We start from the raw sequence: 15,166 nt of genomic DNA on the forward strand, positions 1-15,166 counted from the left end.
TTGATCACCTCCAACTGCCCTCCCTTGCAAGCCTAGTCCCTCTCAACTGCCCTCCCTTGCAGGCCTGGTGCTTCTCAACTGCCCTCCCTTGCAGGCTGGGTGCCTCCCAACTGTCCTCTCCTGCTGGCCATCTTGTGGTGGCCATACTGTGTCCACATGGGGGCAGGATCTTTGACCACATAGGGGAAGTTATATTGTGTGTTGCAGTGATGATCAATCTGCATATTACTCTTTTATTAGATAGGATAGAGGCCTGGTACAGTGGTGGGGTCCAGCTGGTTTGCCTTGAAGGGTGTCCCTGATCAGGGTGGGGGTTCCCTTGGGGCATGGGGTGGCCTGAGTGAGGGGCCTGTGGTGGTTTGCAGGCTGGCCATGCCCCCTGGCAACCCAAGTGGAGGCCCTAGTATCTGGAATTTATTCTCCTTCTACAATTGAAACTTTGTAGCCTGGAGTGGAGCCAAGCCTGGGGCTCCCTCCATGGCTGGCAGCCATTTCTGTTGGGGTTATAATTGAAACTTTGTAGCCTTAGCGGGTGAGCCCGGCCAGGGTGTGTGGAAAGCTTTGCTTCCTCTGTTGCTGGGGACAACCCTGGCCTGCTCTCTCAAGCTCCATTCTGCCGCCATTTCTGTTTGAATTTGTTTACTTTCTATAATTGAAACTTTGTAGCTTGAGTGGAGGCTTAGGCCTGGCAAGGGCAGGCGGAAAGCTTGGCTTCCTCTGTTACCTAGGAAACCTTGCTCTCTGTGGCTATAGCCATCTTAGTTGGGTTAATTTGCATACTTGCTCTGATTGGATGGTGGGTGTGCCTTGTGGGTGTGTTGGAGGTATGGTCAATTTGCATATTTGACTATTATTAGGTAGGATTTTTACTTAAGATAGAAGATTTCAACTCAATTCTGAAATAGGTGGATTGATAAAATTTCTTCAATTTTGCATTAGTAATAACTGCTTTTTATACCAAAGCAGACTGGAACCTGAAGAGAAAAATGACAAAATATCACAATGCACTTTTTGCTAATTGTGAACCTTCTTTTATCGCTATTTAAATTATAATATAAGTTTGATAACAATTCAGCATTAAGAATATGGGAGTTATTCTTTTTCTCCAACTCGTCATGCTGCCAAAATTAAAATATTTGCCTCCAGGATGAACAATTCAGCCCATGAAGAGAGGAAAAATTTTGACAGATTCAATATGCATTTCAGACACATAATCTGGATAGTTAAGAAAAATTAAAATAAATGCTCTAAAAGGAAAATATTAATGCAAGTACATAACATTTTTAAGAAACCTAATTTATTGTGGCACTTTATACTTTCAAAATAATGTTCAGGGAAATACATATTGTATTAACAATGAAGATAATTAGCTAAAATGGGAAGGCACTTAGGAGAAAAGTCACTTAAATGAAATAAGCAATGACAACTTTAAAGCAGTGAACATAAGGTGCAAAATACCTATTTAATAGGAAACTGTGACATTCTTAGCAGCACTATTCATAATAACCACAAAATGGAAACTACCCAAATGCTTATCAACATGAGAATGAATAAATAAGTTATGTAAAGCATCCAGTGAAATATGTACTACAGCAATAAGCAGCTATATGGATAAATTTTACAAACATAATATTAAATAAAAGAAGTCAGACACAAAGAGTATATACTACATGGTCCCACTTACATAAAGTTCGACACAGGTAAAATAAATCTATGGTGTCAGAAATCAAGGTAATGCGGAGAGTGGGTGAGTAAGTGGGGGCCTGGTGGGAAACACTGAGCATGGGAAATATGCTGTCCATCTGGGTGTGAATACTCGGGTGTATGCAATATCTGAGAATTCACTGAGTTGTCCACATGTGGCTCGTTCACATTTCTGAAGGCATGTCATACTGCAACAAAATGGTAAAGAAACTGTGGAATTACGGATGCAAAACAGGAAATAGAGAACAGCCAAATGAGGAATCTGCTTCTTCTGGGACCTTTTTGAAAGTATCCGTGTCTCGGAAATTCAACACTCAATAGTGATCTGTGACCTCTAACACCCAAACCCTTGAAAGTAATGTCATACTTAAATAGAAGCTTATTCTTCTGAAAGGAAGTTCCTGCAAGAGTGCTCAATGAATATGGATGAGTTTGAGCTACGTGTGTATCAACACTCAGTTCCGTTCCTAACTCTGACTGCTCTTTTTCTGTCTCATTGACTAGCTCCTGTAGCTCCTTCTCCATCCTAAGATGCAGTCCTTGGCTCAATTCTTTTCTTTCCCTTTCTCTAAACCAGTGGTCAGCAAACTCAATAGTCAATAGAGCCAAATATCAACAGTACAACGATTAAAATTTCTTTTGAGAGCCAAATTTTTTAAACTTAAACTTCTTCTAACGCCCTTCTTCAAAATAGACTCGCCCAGGCCAGTGGTATTTTGTGGAAGAGCTACACTCAAGGGGCCAAAGAGCCGCATGTGGCTTGCGAGCCGCAGTTTGCCAACCACGGCTCTAAACTAATTCATGCTCCCCTTTTTAGCCATCACGTCTGTCAAGTTCTTTGAAGTGAAATATCCAACAACAGCTGCTTTCAGTCACACTTCATTCCTAACTGCTAGACTTTCTACCTCCTCAGACACAGTTTGTCTAAAATCAAAGTCAGTAAGGCAAATCCTAAAAATATTAAACAACTGGTGCACAAAATTCACACACGGTAGGGTCCCTAGGCCTGGCCGGCGATCAGGGCCGATCTGTGGGGTGACCAGTGGGGCGATTGGGGCCCCTGCTCACACCCAATTGGCCTGGCACTGCCTGCTCACCTGCTCCACCATCCCACTGCGGTCCCATTCTCGTCGGGGGCCCATTGGGCCGGCAGCACCTCCACTGCCGCCTGCTGCCAGCGCCACATCACAGATGCCCACCATGTTCTGCACCGACCCCTGGTGGTCAGCACACGTCTAACTCTGGTCGGTTGAACGCCCACCCGTGGGGACAATTTGCATATTAGCCTTTTATTATATAGGATTCCAGCAATTCCCCTTCTGATTACATAACCAAAAGAAGTGAAAGCATGGACTAGAATAGTGGTTGGCAAACTCATTAGTCAACAGAGCCAAATATCAACAGTACAACGATTGAAATTTCTTTTGAGAGCCAAATTTTTTAAACTTAAACTTCTTCTAATGCCACTTCTTCAAAATAGACTTGCCCAGGCTGTGGTATTTTGTGGAAGAGCCAAACTCAAGGGGCCAAAGAGCCGCATGTGGCTCGCGAGCCGCAGTTTGCCAACCACGGGACTAGAAAATATGTCTGTACACCAATGTTCATGGTAGCATTATTCACAATAGCCAAAAGATGGGAACATACTAATATCCATCAACAAATGAATGGACAAACAAAATACAGACATACAATGGAAAATTTAGCCTTAAAAGGAATTAAATTCTAACACATACTACAGTATGGATGAATCTTAAAGATATTATGCTATATGAAATAAGACAACTCTTTTGTGTTTACAAAAGAACAGATACTGTTTGACTCCATTTACATGAGGTGTCTAGAATAAACAAATTCATGGAGACAAAAAATTAAATAGTGGTTTCTAGGGACTGGGGGGAGGAATAAATGAAGAGTTATAGTTTAATAGGTTGAGTATAGGGAGATAAATATGTTCTAGAGATGAATATTGGCGGTTATATAACAATATGAATATGCATATCTCCAGTGAACTATACCCTTAAAATGGATAAAATTGTAAATTTTATGTTATGTACATTTTACAAAAATTTATAAAAAACAAACAAAGTCCTCTTCCTTTTTTCCCCTCTCAAACTTCTTTTTCCTAAATTCTCCTATCTCCATTACATCTTTTTCCATTTCTACTCAAATAGTCTCTACTCTTGTTATCTCCAGACTAGAGGCCCGGTGCATGAAATTCATGCACAGAGTGGGGTTGTCCCTCAGCCCAGCCTGTACCCTCTCCAATATGGGACCCCTCAAGGGAGGTCCGACTGCCCTCTCACAACCCAGGACTGCTGGCTCCCAACTGCTTGCCTGCCTGCCTTCCTGATTGCCCCTAACCACTTCTGCCTGCCAGCCTGATCACCCCCTAACCACTCTGCTGCCAGCCTGTTTGCCCCCAACTTCCCTCCTCTGCCGGCCTGGTCACCCCTAACTGCCCTCGCCTGCAGGGTTGATCACCTCCAACTGCCCTCCCTTGCAGGGCGGGTGCCTCCCAACTGCCCTCTCCTGCTGGCCATCTTGTGGTGGCCATCTTGTGTCCACATGGGGGCAGCCATCTTTGACCACACGGGGGCAGCCATATTGTGTGTTGCTGTGATGATCAATCTGCATATTACTCTTTTATTAGATAGGATAGAGGCCTGGTACAGGGGTGGGGGCCAGCTGGTTTGCCCTGAAGGGCATCTGGGATCAGGTGGGGATTCCCTTGGGGTGTGGGGCGGCCTGAGCGAGGGGCCTGTGGTGGTTTGCAGGCTGACCACGCCCCCTGGCAACCCAAGCAGAGGCCCTGGTATCTGGAATTTATTTTCCTTCTACAATTGAAACTTTGTAGCCTGGAGCTGAGCCAAGCCTAGGGCTCCCTCCAAGGGCCGCAGCCATTTGTGTTGGGGTTATAATTGAAACTTTGTTGCCTTAAGCAGGTGGGCCCGGCCAGGGTGTGCAGAAAGCTTTGCTTCCCCTGTTGCCGGCGGCAACCCTGGCCTGCTCTCTCAAGCTCCATTCTGCCGCCATTTGTTTGAATTTGTTTACCTTCTATAATTGAAACTTTGTAGCTTGAGTGGAGGCTTAGGCCTGGCCAGGGCAGGCGGAAAGCTTGGCTTCCTCTATTACCTAGGAAACCTTACTCTCTGTGGCTGTAGCCATTTTGGTTTGGGTTAATTTGCATGGTCGCTCTGATTGGATGGTGGGCGTGACTTGTGGGCATGGCTTGTGGGTGTGTCGGTGGTATGGTCAATTTGCATATTTGTCTATTATTAGATAGGATATCAGGGATTCTTCCTCAGGTCTGGGACACAACCAACAAACCCCCACACATTACCACTACACCATTCCAATTTAGACTTCCACCTTTTCTTAACTAATCCCCAAACCTCTACTTTCCTGTTCTCCCAATCCAACCTGAACTCTAATATCACAGCAAACACTGTAAGACATTTGTATCAATATGACCCCTGCTCAAAAAGCAGGTCTACTTCCTACTTGTTATGAGACAAATCCAAGTGATCATCAAAGAAGTGGCAGTCTAGCCAGGGCTTTGCTAACTACATGCAAATAAAACCCAGCATATCAATCTAGATAGGAAAAATAAGGGATATGATATCTATAGAAAATTTCACAGAACTATAATGCCAAATGTTTAAATAATGCAAGTAATAGCATCAGGAAAACCTGCTGGTAATCTTCAGAAGAAAAATTTCTTCAAATAAAGCTAGCAAATACTACAGTATGTAAAAAAGCAAAAGACATACTTTCCATTCCCTTAAAAAAATTTCTTGATACTATTTTTTAAAAATATGTTTTTATTTATTTCAGAGAGGAAGGGAGAGAGAGAGAGATAGAAACAACAATTATGAGATAGAATCATTGATCAGCTGCCTTCCACACGCCCCACCCTGGGAATTGAGCCCACAACCAGAGCATGTGCCCTGACTGGGAATTGAACAGTTTATAAGTTTACACTCAACCACTGAGTAACACTGGCCAGGCTCTTGATACTATTTCATTGAAAATTCAGATAACATAGGAAACAACCAAGATGGCGGCATAGGTAAACACCTGAACTTCCTGCCACGCACAACCACATCAAAACTACAACTATAAGACAAAAAAAACACATCAACCAGAACCATGAGAAGGCTGGCTGAGTGGAAATTCTACAACTAGAAGGAAAGAGAAAAACACATTGAGTCTGGTAGGAGGTGTGGAGGTGTGGAAGTGTAGAGGTCAGAGGCATGTGCAAAAGGGGCTGCAACTTGGTACACTGTTGTCTTTTTCAATCGGGAGAGAGATACAAGCTCCCGACTGTTCTGAACTCCAGTTCTGGGTGAGACTCTGGGGACCCAGACTCATAACTCATACGAAGAGAAACTGGACTGTCTGGCATTGGGCTGGAACACGAGGGCGGCTTTCTCTCAGAGGTGCTTGCAGCGATCATTGTTCCTGTACGGTGCCGCAGGACACAGAGACCCGGGGACCTCTTCTGGGCAGGGCTGACGGGCAGCCATTGCTGTTTTCTCCACCCTGGTGATTCCCTGAGACCCCACCATACCCAATTTACAACCCCATCCAAGCTGTGTGCAGAGGCTTTTGCATATGAATAGCTTGGCCTTTTGCAATCTAACAAACTGCAGCTGGGTCAGGGAGCCCCAGAGCTTCCAAAAGAAGACCCAAGGCTCCACAGCAGCTTGCATTGGTTCACAGCTGAGCCTTATCTGGGCACCCCCAAAACCCAAACAAAGAGGAGGAATCTGCAGATCTCTCTGTAGCTCCTGCTGGGTGGCCTCAGCAGTGGCTGACTTTGCACCTCCTTGGAGATCCAAGAGCCAGTGTACCCAGTGGTCAGAGTGAGACCATCCAGATTACAACTCTTCAGATCCATAAAAGACCCACTCAGGGGGCAGACTCAGTGAGCGCCAAAGCCCCACTGAAGTAAGTCCTGCCCCATAAGGATATCTCCAGCACAGAAGTTCTCCCATTGTAGACACAACTGGTCATCACAGCCAATTGGCCTGGAGGTCAATTCCTCCCAGTGATACCAACAGCAATCAAGGCTTAACTACAACAAGACTGTGCACACAGCCCACAAAGGGGTGCACCAACAGTGTCCACTTCAGGTAACTGGGGAGGCTGAGCCACTGGGCCCTATAGGACACCTAGCACACAAAGCCACTATATCAACACAGGGAAGCAGCCAAAATATGGAGACAAAGAAACAGGTCACAAATGAAAGAAATGGAGGAAAGCAAACTACTGGATATAGAATTCAAAACCACGGTTATAAGGATACTCAAGAATCTTCTAGACACCTCAGAGAAATATAGTGAGACCCTCAAGGATATGAAAAAGGACCAATTAGAAATTAAGCATACACTGACTGAAATAAAGAATAATATACAGAGATTCAACAGCAGAATAGAGGATCCCAAGAATCAAGTCAAAGATTTGAAATATGAAGAAGCAACAAACACACAACCAGAAAAGTAAAATGAAAAAAAGAATCCAAAAATATGAAGACAGTGCAAGGAGCCTCTGGGACAATTTCAAACGTACCAACATCCGAATTATAGGGATGCCAGAAGAAGAGAGAGAGCAAGATATTGAAAACCTATTTGAAGAAATAATGACAGAAAACTTTTCCTACCTGGTGAAAGAAATAGACTTACAAGTCCAGGAAGCACACAGAACCCCAAACAAAAGGAATCCAAAGAGGACCACACCAAGATACATCATAATTAAAATGCCAAGGGCAAAAGACAAAGAGAGAATCTTAAAAGCAGCAAGAAAAAAACAGTTAGTTACCTACAAGGGAGTACCCATACGACGGTCAGCTGATTTCTCAACAGAAACTATGCAGGCCAGAAGGGAGTGGCAAGAAATATTCAAAGTGATGAATAGCAAGAACCTACAACCAAGATTACTCTACCCAGCAAAGCTATCATTTAGAATTGAAGGTCAGATAAAGAGCTTCACTGATAAGAAAAAGCTAAAGAAGTTCATCACTGCCAAACCAGTATTATATTAAATGCTGAAGGGTATTCTTTAAGAAGAGGAAGAAGAAGAAAAAGGTAAAGATAAAAATTATGAACAGCAAAGTGACAACAAATACATATGTATCAACAAGTGAATCTAAAAATCAAGTGAATAAAAAATCTGATGAACAGAATAAATTGGTGAATATAATAGAATCAGGGACATAGAAAGGGAGTGGACTGACAATTCTTGGGGGGAAGGGGGTATGGGGGGTGCGAGAAGAGACTGGACAAAAATCATACACCTATGGATGAAGACAGGGGGGGGGGGTAAGGGCAGGGGATGGGGTGGGAACCAGGTGGAGGGGAGCTATGAGGGGAAAAAAGAGGAACAACTGTAATAAGCTGAACAATAAAGATTTATTTTAAAAAAAAAAGAAAATTCAGATAACATAAAAAAGCAAATAAAGTCCAGAAGATCAAATGCAGCTACAGGTTCTTACCTCATATATGCATCTGGTAATGGAGTTAAAATTTCCTTATTATATAATCCTGCTTTTTAAAAATTATATTATATTGAATCAATCTTTTTAAGTTTATGTATCTCCATCCCAATTTGGATACACTGGCATATTCCATCCCCCCAACCAAGTCTCATTATGTTAAAGAATTAATGCTACAATAATTCAAATAACCCCAAGAGGCATAATTGATGATCAGGTAATTACATCTTACAGAAAATTAGTGGGTGTTTTTTTTTTTAAAGACAAATAACTAACTAAATACAGACCTTAAAGGGGGAAAGTTCAACATGAAGATACAGGATACCTAAATGGATTACTCTGAGAGGAAAGGAAATATGCTTAAAGGGAAGGTAAAGATTTACAGAAGACCAGCTTTGCTTTTCCTGAGCCTAGACATAAGACATCATCACCAAGACCTAAGAAAAAGAAGGAAAAAAACAAAACAAAATACCAGTCTAGATGGCTTACAATACACTTTCTCTTTACTCTTCTTTAGCCCCATTCAAAAACCAAGCAGATTTTAACCAACTAAGAAATCCTAGTAATTTAAAATATATTTTTAAAACATTTAAATAAAACAAATAATTCTTTAACTAGGAGGCTCTTTGTTGCAACATTTCAAAACAATGATATTAGAAACTATCACCCAGAATGAACTCAGATACTTTTTTGAGTTACTGTTTGAAAAATGACTCCAGGCAACTTTCACATAAATTCATCATGATTATTTTAAAGATCTTATTTTTAAAGCTTCATAAATCCATCTAAAATACTACTTTAAAATAAGTTATTAAAACTTCAAAGATATACCTATATTTTCTAATGTTTCTAATTTAAAAAAAAAAGTATTTCTCAGGCATTGGAAAGTGAATTACAAGGATCAAATACCACTCCTAAGTTGGTAAAAGAAAACAGGAGAGAGGACCTCTTAAATCACTTCAACACAGCAACAACCAAAAAGGAGGAAAGAAAGTCTCCAAAAGAGTAAAAAAAAAATCTTTTTTACAACAAAAACACTACATGCAAATAAGACCCACCATATCAATCTAGATCTGTTTCTAATAGATCAGTGTAGTATTATGGTAACAGAATGAAACTAACAAATAATGATAACTACATATAATTGTTTTCTATTTAATTTTCAGAAACGTTTTCCTTATAAAAAAGAAGAAAAGAAAGAAGTTCCTTCTGAAACAGTTCATTTAACTTGAAAGTCCTTTAAAAAAACCTCAATGGAAAGTGTTCACCTGTGACCTCCTGCCTGGATTTCCTCGCTGAATCCACTGAAAGTACAGCGTGGGGCTCAAATAGAAACCTGAGTCCCTACTCTTCTCGTCACTTGATAAGAGAAGAAACAAGAGTGGCTTTTACCTCTAATTCTCCCAGAAAACAATTCTCTGTATACCTTTGTTACAGGAAACTCCAGGAGACAAATGGTCCTTGTACTTCTCTCTGTGCTAGGTAGAAACTACACACATTTTGTCAATCTTATTTTCAGATAAAAATGAACAGCCTCTGACCAAGCAAAACAAAAACTGCAGAAGCAAAGAATAAAACAGGGCTCAGTTTCTAAAAGGTTCCTTAACCTAAGAAAACTGCTTAATACCAACAAGATCCCCTGGAAAATTGCCACGCCAAATTCAGCTTCCCAAGTCCAAGGAGAGGAAAAGCTTGATACTTCAGCTTGATGGGTATAAAGGCCTGTGGATAATTCCTCAGCAAATCGAAATAGTCCTCATATTAACTCAGACTCTATGATCACAACTTGTATTCATAGAAAGCCTTCTTTTCCCACAGTGTTCGCATATACTAGTATATTATCTCAAGCTGACTGCTAAAACCTGAAGAGTTAACGGCTCCTATGAATTCTAAGTCATCTAATGCATGACTTAAAATCTCAGAGTAAATTTCCATGTGGGCATGGCATGTTGGTTTCTTTTCTAAGTCTCTGCCTTCTGTATATGTTATAATCCATCCTTTGAACTGTTTGATAGAAATACCTTCCAGATTAGCACAGCTTAGTTCAAAAGCCGTTTATTTGTCCTAAATCCTGGGTTACAAACATGTATGTTTACACAGAGTTCCAGCTCTCATGGAATTACTGTCTTGTTGCAATAATATGAGCACTATGAAGATCGTTGCAAAAGTGTTATAGCAGCATAGAAGATGGGTACTTGCCCCAACATGGGACTTCTGGAAGATGTCTAAGTCTTTAAAAATCTCTCCAATAGTTTTTAAAATTGTGTTTATCCCCTTTTCCCTGATTACTACAACAATACATTTCCATTACAGAAAATTTGAAAAACACAGACAGCTGATAATCACAATCCATCTGTAAACCTGTCAATCAGGAAAAAGCAGTTAACATTTCAGTATATTTCTATCTTGCTTTTTCTCTGGTAAATATGTACACACATATATATATAACTGGAAAACACTGTATACATGTAAACATATATGTACATACTAGTAAATATATATACAATTCCTATATTTGGTAAAAATATGTATTTTTGTTCAAGCATCATCACTATAATTTTACATTAGCCCATATCAGTCATCAAAAGAAGAACTGCAAAAAGATAAGCAGAAGCTGCCTGATTTACATCCTATGGATATACAAAATTTATAACATTCCCCTATTATTATAGCACTAGATTTTATTTTTGAAATTGTGGAATCTCGGAGGGAAGGCGGGGAGGGTGTGTGGGTGGTAATCAACCAAAGACCTTATATGTATATATGCAAAACCCATGGACACAGACAATAGGGTGGCTAAGGCCTGGGGCGGGGTGGGCAGAGGCAGGCTGGAGGGGGTCAATGGGGGGAAAGGGGGGCATATGTAATACTTTCAACAATGAAGAATCATTAAAAATAAATAAATAGATAATCCTGCTTGAGCAGCCTAATGATATGTATTTCTTGTCCAAATTTCTTATCTCCCACGCCCATCAATAGTGTGTACCTGTGGAAGCATCACTCCCAGGACGCCATTCATCATTACTGCTCCTAGTGTTTTCCACACCAATCTGTTATATGGGGGATTTGCAATTTCCTAAGGGATGTATGAAAAGGGTCAGTGCCAACAAGTATCCTGATTGCCTCAAGGAACAGCTTTTGAGCAGCAAATGCCTGTGCCCAGGGGCTGGGCACATGGAAGAAGCAGATGTGTCTTCCTACCCACTGTCACATGGAAAGGGCCATGCCACTTAGAAATCTGAGGGCGGAATGGCTCCCACTGCTTTCCTCTCTCTCCTCTCCCTAGGTTAGCTGTCAGTAAGCTTGGACAGCTGAGGGTTTTCTTCTTACCTAGTCTTCTTATGCATTTTTAGGAAAAGGCTAAGGGTTAAACTTTATTGATATCTCTACCTAATAAAATAGTAACATGCTAATTGACCTTACCTTTGCTATGCCCACCAGCCAATCAGGAGTGAGTATGCAAATTAACCCAACAAAGATGGTAGGTTAATTTGCATATGCAGGTGCCTAGTGGCCGTGGATGAGGTGGGGTGCTTGCATCGTCGCCATGGCAACGACACAGGCATTCCACCCCACCCCAGCCGTTCTGGGCCTCTGGGTAGCGTGGGAAGGCAGAAAGGCAGCTCCAGGCCAGAGCAGAAAGGTGGCTCCGGCCAGAGCGAAGGCGGTGATGGCAGCCAGGGGAACGAAGGCCCATTCTTGCACGAATCTTCATTTGTGCATCGGGCCACTAGTTTTTATATAAAATTCCAAGTAAGCCTTGGAAGACGAACAGCAATTAGCCAGGTAAAGATGGGCAACAAAGACTTCCTGAGAATTTCAACAGCATGAGCAAGCAAATCAAGGAGCAGAGACCATAACATATGCAGGCAACTATAGGCAGTTCTCTAATAAATAAATGGGAGAAGGGAAGGGTGAGACACAGGCTGGGGACAGGAGGAGCAGTCAGGGCCCTGCAAAGGACCTGGGACCTAATGCCAGGAGAACCAGGCCTGCATGCAGATGGATAACTGGAATAAGCAGAGGCAAGAGGAAGGTCTCTAAAACGGGATAATGGGAGACAGACAATGCGATCTGAACTCAGGCTATGAGAGTGAGAAGAAAAACCAGCAGGACCAGGAGGCAGATTTAGTGATGAGCACTCTTTGCTAGTCTCACATTTTCCATCTCTAACCTTAGTGTGCTATCAGGACACCATGTCTCCCAGAGCTCGAGTCAGGGCTCCAGAAATCTCAGTAGGGAGGGAAGCACAGTGCCACGTGTCCTGAAGGCCTCACAGGTACTTCTGCTGGTGATGAGGGTAGTCACAGCCTGATGGCTGGTAGATTCCAAAGAGCACAGAAAGAACAACTGCATAGCAGCTCCACACAACAGAACAAAACACTTGAGCTGCTTTTGTAAGAAAGAAAGAAGTGCAGGAGCAGCTTCAAAGAAGGTGGCTGTACAGAGTTCCCTCGCTGCCACTGTGCAACACTTCTGTCTTAAAGAGACCACGTGGGTCTAGCTGCACACATAAAAATGGTATCATTAAAAGCCTCCAGTCATTCATTTTGCTTATTAAAGCCACTCCACAATGAAATTCATAATGGAAATCTTAGCTGTCCCTAGCAAGGACACTGAAATACAATTAATTCCTCTTCCCGAGGAGTCTAGAGGTATGCGCTTGAGGTATTGTGTTAATTGCCACTGCTTCATACCATGGCTTCAATTAGGAATCAGAACGGGAGCAACACAAACATGGACCCCATTAAGTTCCTGAGGACTGAAAACCGGAGTTTTCCTCCCCACCATCCTCTTAACAATGATTGTAAAAGCTGGGGACTCCATCTGGGGGACTACAGTGACATCCAGTGGCTGTGAAGGAAAACACACCAGTTACAAAACTTGGTTTATTACATATGAGAAGGGGAAATATTTGTTGATATGCTGATATTTTAAATTCAATGCCTCTAAAAATGTGTAGACAACCATAAACTCATCACAGCATGATCCAAAATCAGGCACATCAGCAATTCATAACAAAATCAGAATGTTTCGCTGCCTTTGATGATTTAGTCTGCCTATTAAAATTCTCAGCAGTATTTATTCATAATTATGGGCAGAGGCTATGAACTATTGATATTGTATTCAAAGCTCCAAATAGCATATCACCATCCATGTTGTGTATAAATTCAAGGACAAGTCATTTCCAAGGTGCTCCTCTGACTCAGTCAAAATAAATAGCTGATATCAAGTGAACCAAGTTGGATCACTTTGATCCCAATAGTTTTTCTTTCTTTTTTTTTTTTTAGTCTTTATTGTTGAAAGTATTTCATATGTCCCCTGTTATCCCCCCATAGTCTCCCTCCAGCCACCCCCGCCCCAGGCCTTCAGCATCCTACTGTCTGTGACCATGGGTTATGCATATATGCATACAAGGTTTTTGGTTGATTGCCTCCCACTCACCTACCCTCCCGCACCTGCCCTCCGAGATCCTGCACTCTGTTCCATGCTTCCATATCTCTGGATCCACTATATTCATCAGTTTATTTTGTTACTTAGATTCCACATATGAGTGTGATCATGTGATACTTATCTTTCTCTGACTGACTGATTTCACTTAGCATGATACTCTCCAGGTCCCTCCAGGCTGTCTCAAAGCGTAAGAGATTCTTCTTTTTTACCGCTGCATAGTATTCCATGGTATAAATGTACCACAGCTCTTTTATCCACTCATCTACTGCTGGGCACTTGGGCTGTTTCCATGATTGTAAATCATGCTGCTATGAACATAGGGATGCATACATCCTTTCTGATTGGTGCTTCAGGTTTGATCCCAATAGTTTCAGTACTACCTCTGTAAGGAAGTTTTACCTGAAAATGTTCTGGAGGGTTCAAAATTTCAAATTTTCTACTTATATTTCTAGCACTCATGAGAGACACAGATGGAGAGTGCCACAGAGACAAACTAACCATGGAGTCCCAGGAACATTTGCCTGACCTTTTGCGGTGAGGAGAAACAAACGTGCTTCCATGGAAAACACATACACTTTAGAATCTGACAGAACTTAGATTTGTATCGTATTTGACTCCAGGCAAGGTATTTCATCACTCAGTCATTGTATTCTTATAAGTAAAATGGGTACAATGAATATTAAAAAAAAACATATCTTGCAGGGTTGCTATGAGGTGGAGTATTAGCAGCATCTATCAAGATTAATGTAAAACCTCTCACTCGGTGCCTTGCATGTGGAAGATGCCCATTAATGGTAGCTATCACACATATACATTCATATTAAAAATACTAAGAAGATTGAAGTTTCCTTTGCCACAGAAAAGACTCTGAAAACAGACTTTAGAATCCATAAATATACTATATTTTAAATGTCTTTCTAGCTTTAGTAATTTGAAGTGTGCTTTAAGGGATCAGAAGCAACATTTACTAACAATACAGAATGTTTCTGAAACTTTCCCAAGCTTATCTCTGACACTGAAGTGAACTTAAGTGCAGAAAACCCTCAACACTCCTCTATCCCATAAGTTGAAATGTTCTTGCCCATAAGGCTTTAGGACCTTGCAAACACAAAACCCCGTAAGTGTGCCGATCGCCGTGCAAAGATGGCACAGTGGTGCCTGCACAACTAGCAGAAATGAGAGATGGGCAAAGACCAAGCCAGGAAGCCACAGGGAGTTAGATGTAAATGCAAAACTAAGTTGCTCAGTCTCCAAAAGGTCAAAACTTGTCTTCTGGCCTCCTTAGTAGTATACTGTAAAAACCAAATTAGGTCATACTGCTCTCTGACTCAAACTTCCAATTCTGTTCCTCTCACTCAGTGCAAGTCAAGTCCCCTCCATGCCCTATGAGACCTCAATGAATTGACGTGCTCCCAGGCAGCTCCATGAACTCCTCCCATTACTTCCCAAATCACTGACTCTACTCCAGACACACCCACCACTTGGCGGCTTCCTGCACACGAGCACTTTGTCTCG

The 15,166-nt window shown here is 41.8% G+C and overlaps 1 protein-coding gene across 2 annotated transcripts in view; it reads right to left on the reverse strand.

Annotated features, from left to right (window-relative positions):
- The window catches only part of GRB14 (growth factor receptor bound protein 14), a 110,772-nt gene that overhangs the window by 26,038 nt on the left and 69,568 nt on the right, over positions 1-15,166 (reverse strand). The gene's annotated exons all lie outside the window — the stretch shown is intronic.

Source organism: Eptesicus fuscus, chromosome 11, assembly GCF_027574615.1.
Source record: "Eptesicus fuscus isolate TK198812 chromosome 11, DD_ASM_mEF_20220401, whole genome shotgun sequence".
NCBI classification, from domain to species: Eukaryota; Metazoa; Chordata; class Mammalia; order Chiroptera; family Vespertilionidae; genus Eptesicus; species Eptesicus fuscus.